The sequence below is a fragment of the Elephas maximus genome, chromosome 21, assembly GCF_024166365.1.
Source record: "Elephas maximus indicus isolate mEleMax1 chromosome 21, mEleMax1 primary haplotype, whole genome shotgun sequence".
Taxonomy (NCBI): Eukaryota; Metazoa; Chordata; class Mammalia; order Proboscidea; family Elephantidae; genus Elephas; species Elephas maximus.
Genome location: NC_064839.1, coordinates 79732463 through 79738462, shown reverse-complemented (window position 1 = coordinate 79738462; position 6000 = coordinate 79732463).

The following is a 6000-nucleotide window of genomic DNA, read 5'->3' as shown; positions in this document are numbered from 1 at the left end:
TGGTGAATGCATCCTGGGGTCTGAGAAGCTGATTAAGAGTGTGAGGAAGAGAACTCTGTTCTTAGAATTTGCACTGGGTTTGGAATTCTATAGTGAAGAAGGTTGGAGAAAAGCAGATGTTGTTTGAAATACTTTAAATAGTGGCAGGCAAGATTTAAGGCATGATTCAAGGCATTATCCTTTCCAGTGCAGATTGGATGAAAAGGACATAAAGCAAAGATACAGAGAATAAGTAATGCAGTAAAAAAAAAAAAAAAAATGGCGCTACAGACAGAAGAACCTTGCCATCTCACCCCAGCAAAGACCCAGAAAACTAAGTAAAACAAAGACAAACATCAATCCTGGAACCCTAAGCATCAAAAGAAGAGATGAAGGACTCAACCAAGCACCAAATGGAGTAAGAAACTGACAGAGAACAGACAGTGAAGAGAGATACAGAGTGGAGGTCCCCTAAAAGCTAAAGGAGAACACTTTTCCCATCTTGGACTCCTGTTGGAGATTGGCAGACAGGGAGTATGGGAAAGCAGTTCTCGGAGCTCCCGGCAGGAGACAGGGCACCTTCTGGACCTTCCCAGCTGCACCAAAGCTGAGTGACTGGCTCTGCCCTTTGGACAAGGTGGTAAGAAGTATCGTGCCCACAGATGAGCAAAGAATATACAGACTGCTCAGACATAACCAAATAAAACAAAAAAGCAGGATGAAACAAACAAATCTACAATCAATAAATGAAGGAAATAACTATTGAAAGTCCTGAAGATAGCAGACAATATCAAAACATAAAAAAAAAAAGGATGCTTCCAGTAGGCATCCAAAATCAAACACCAGATAACTTTCCAGTAGAAGAAAAGGCACTAGAATTACCTAATAGGGAATTCAAATCTCTAATATGCAGATCTATGCAAGAGTTGAAGGAAAAAGCAGACAAAAAATGAAGAAAAAGCAGACAAAATCTTGGAAAAAGCAGACAAAATTATGGAAAAGACAGACAAAACAATGGAAGAATTCAGGAAAATAATACAAAACAAAATGTCAAAAGAAATTCACAGCTAGAAATCATACAAAAACAGCAATTAGAAATCCAAACAATAAACAACAAGATTTCAGAAATGGAGTGTCATGGAAGGTCTGAGGAGCAGATTTGAAACAATGGAAGACAGGATCAGCAAAAGATTTACAACAGGGAACCAGAGAGGTTAATCTGTAAATGACAACAACGTCAGAAGAATAAAAGAGGGAATAACGGTATAGATATAGAACTCTCTAATGGAGAGGAAGGTAAGGTAATTCCAAGTAATAAAAGAATGGTTCAAACTTCGAAAGATAAGGGTAAATTTTAAGGTAACCACAAAGATAGTTAACAAACATACTCATCGAAATAAAGAACGAAAAGTCTCAGTAAACACAAAATCTACAAAAACCAAAAAAATGAAAAAAAAAAAGAAAAAACCACAAGCAAAAGAAATCCAGCACAGGGGAGTAAGAGGTACAAAGAAAACATCAGCACCACACACACAGACAAAAATTACAAAATGACAACAATAAACTCTTACACCTATCAGTGATTACACTGACATAAAAGGCCTAAATGCACACGTGAAGATTCGGAGAGTGACAGAACGGATACAAAGACAGGACCCGTCAATATGTTGTCTACCGGAGACACACCTTAGAAACAGAGCTTTAAAGTTACTAAAGATCAAAGGGTGCAAAAAATATATATCATGTAAAAAGAGAAGTAGCAATATTAATCTCAGATAAAACAGAATTTAAAACAAAATCCACCATAAAAGACAAAGAAGGGGATTATATAATGCTTAAAGGGATGATTCACCATGAAGACATAACCATAATAAATATGTAGGCACCCAATGACAGGGCTCCAAAATATATAAACTCTAACAGCACTGAAAAGAGAAATTGGTAGTTCCAGAATAATAGTAGGAGGCTTCGACACACCACTCTCAGTAAAGGACAGGCCATCTAGAAAGAAACTCAACAAAGGTGCAGAATATCTAAAGGCCACAATCAGCCAACTCGAGCTCATAGATTTATATAGAACACTCCATTCAACAGCTGCAAAGTACATATTCTTCTCCAATGTGCTTGGAATGTTCTCCAGAATAAAATACATCTAAGGCCACAAAGCAACCCTCAACAAAATCCAAAATATTGAGATAATACAAAGTATCTTCTCTGATCACAATGCCATCAAAGTAGAAATTAACAACAGGAAGCAAGGAAAAAAAATTACATGGAAACTGAAGAGCACCCTGCTTAAAAACCACTGGGTAATAGGAGACATCAGAGACGGAATAAAAAAAATTCCTAGAATCAAATAAGAATGAAAACACATGGTACCCAAACTTTTGGGACACAGCAAAGGCAGTGCTCAGAGGTCAATTTATAGCACTAGATGCACACGTCAAAGAAGAAGAAAGGACAGAATCAAAACATTACCTACACAACTCAAGCAAGTAGAAAGAGAACAGCAAAAGAAGCCCACAGCCACCAGAAGAAAGGAAATAATAAAGATCAGAGCAGAAAGAAATGAAATAGAGAATAGAAAGAATCAACAAAACCGAAAGTTGATTCTTTGAAAGGATCAACAAAATCAACAAACCACTGGCCAAAGTGACAAAAGAAAAACAGGAGATGGCTCAACCAAAATGAGAAAGGAAAAGGGGGACATTACAACAGACCCAATTGAAATAAAAAAGACCAATAACAGAGCACTATGAAAAACTGTATTCCAACAAATTTGAAAACCTAGAGGAAATGGACAAATTTTAGAAACATACTATCTACCCAAACTAACACAAATTGATGTTGAAAATCTGAACAGACTCAAAAACAAGAGAAGAGACTGAAAAGGTAATAAAAAAAACTTCCAGCAAAAAAAAAAAAAAAAATCCCTGGCCCAGATGGAGTCACTGGAGAATTCTACCAAACATTCAGAGAAGAGCTTATACCAGTACTACTCAAACTATGTCAGAACGTAGAAAAGGAAGCGATACTTCCAAATTCATTCTATGAAGCCAGTATAACCCTGATACCCAAATCAGGCAAAGACACCACAAGCAAAGAAAATGACAGAACAATATCTTTCATGAATATAAATACAAAAATTCTCAACAAAATTCTAGCCAGTTAAATTCAGCATCATATCAAAAAAAATAATATACCATGACCAAGTGGGATTCATACCAGGTATGCAAGAGTGGTTCAACATTAGAAAATCAAGCAAACACAATAAATAAAACAATCACATGATCATCTTAATTGACAAAGAAAAGGCTTTTGACAAAGTCCAACAACACTCCTGATAAAACTCTCAATAAAATAAGTATAGAAGGGAAATTCCTCAACCTAATAAAGGGCAGCTATGCAAAACCAACAGCCAACGTCATTCTTACTGGAGAGGCTGAAAACATTCCCCATTAGAAAAGGAACAAGACAAAGATGCCCTTATCACCACTCCTATTTAACATTGTGCTGGAAGTCCTAGCTAGAGCAATAAAGCGTGAAGAAGAAATGAAGATCATCCAAAATGGTAATGAAGAAAGTAAAACCATCCCTATTTGTGGATGATACATAGAAAACCCAAAAGACTCCATGAGTAAACCACTGGAACTGATAGAAAGATTCAGCAGATAAGCAACACACAAGATAAACATACAAAAATTAGTTGGATTCCTATATACCAACAAAGAGAACTTTGAAAAGGAAATCAGGAAAGCAATATTACTTATAATACAAAAACCCAAACCAAATAATAGGCCTTAAAAAAATAAAATACATAGGAATAAATCTAACCAGGGATGTAAAAGACCTATACAAAGAAAACTACAAAACATTACTGCAAGAAACCAAAAGAGATCTACATAACTGGAAAAACATACCATGCTTATGGGTAGGTAGACTCAACACTGTGAAAATGACAATTCTACGCCAAAAAATTCTACAAATACAATGCAATCCTGATCCAAATACCAACAACATTCTTTAAAGAGATGGAAAAACTAATCATTAAATTTATATGGAAAGGGAAGAGACCCCAAATAAGTAAAGCATTATTATAGAGGAGTAAAGTAGGAGGACTCGCACTGCCTGACCTCAGAACCTACTGTACAGCTACAGTAGTCAAAACAGCCTGGTTCTTGTACAAGGACATATTCATTGACCAATGGAACAGAATTGAGAACCCAGATGTAAATCCATCCACCTATGGTCACCTGATCTTCGACACGGGCCCAAAGCCCATCAAATGGGGAAAAGACAGTCTTTTTAACAAATGATTATCCATCTGGAAAACTGGATGTACATCTGTAAAAAAATGAAACAGGTCCCATACCTCACGTCATACACAAAAACTAATTCAAAATGGATCAAAGACCTAAACATAAAACCAAAAACCATAAAGATCATAGAAGAAAAAATAGAATCAATGCTAGAGACCCTAATACCTGGCATTAACAGGATATAAACCATATCCAATAACACACAAACTCCAGAAGAAATTCTGGAAGACTAGCTAGATAACTGGGATCTTTCAATAATTAAACACTTATGCTTATCAAAAGACTTAACCAAAAGAGTCGAAAGAGAGCCTACAGACTGGGAAAAATTTTTGGCTATGACAAATCCGACAAAGGGTCTAATCTCTAAAATCTACAGGAAATTCCAACACCTCTACAACAAAAAGACAAATAACCCAACCAAAAAGTGGGCAAAGGAAATGAACAGGCACTTCACCAAAGAAGCCAATCAAGTGCATGAATAAAGGCTCCCAATGTTTAGCCATTACAGAAATGCAAATCAAAACCTCAGTGAGGTACAATATCACCCTAGCATTACTGGCATGAATCAAAAAAACAGAAAATAAGAAATGTTGGAGAGGCTTCAGGGAGATGGGAACTCTTATGCACTGCTGGTGGAATGCAAAATGATACAACCATTTTGGAAAAGAAATATGGCACTTCCTTATGAAGCTAGAAATAAAAATACCACATGATCCAGCAATTCCACTCCTAGGATTATATCCTAGAGAAATAAGAGCCTTCACACGTATAGACATATGCACACCCATGTTCACTGCAGCATTGTTCACAGTAGCAAAAAGATGAAAACAACCTAGATGCCGATCAACAGATGAATGGATAAACAAAGTATGATACATACACACAATGGAGTTCTATGCAACAATAAAGAACAATATTGACTCATTGAAGTAACTCACAACATGGATGAATCTAGAGGGCATAATGCTGAGTGAAATAAGACAATCACAAAAGGACAAATATTGTAGGAGACCACTATTATAAAAACTCATGAAAAGGTTTATACACAAAAAGAAACAATCTTTAATGGTTATGAGGGAGGGGAGGGGTGGGAATGGAAAAACACTAAATAGTCAATAGATAAGTGGTAACTTTGTTGAAGGGGAAGACAGTACACAATACTGGGGAAGCCGGCACAACTTGTACAAGGCCAGGTCATGTAAGCATCATGGACACATCCAAATTCCCTGAGGGATGGAATTACTGGACTGATGTGGAGCCATGGTCTCATCGAACATCTATCTCAACTGGCATAACATAGTTTATAAAGAAAATGTTCTACATTCTACTTTGGTGAGTAGCATCTGGGGTCTCAAAAGCTTGTGAGTGGACACCTAAGATACTCCACTGGTCTCACCCCTTCCAGAGCAAGGGAGAATGAAGAAAACTAAAGACACAAGGGAAAGATTAGTCCAAAGGACTAATGGACCACACCTATCACAGCCTCCACCAGACTGAGTCCAATACAATTAGATGGTGCCTGGTTACCACCACTGACTTCTCTGACAGGGATCACAATAGAGGGTCCTGGACAGAGCTGGAGAAATATATAGAACAAAATTCTAACGCACAAAATAAGACCAGATTTACTGGCCTGAAAGGGACTGAAGAAACCCCAAGACTACGGCCCCCGGACACCCTTTGAAGTCAGTGATGAAGTCAC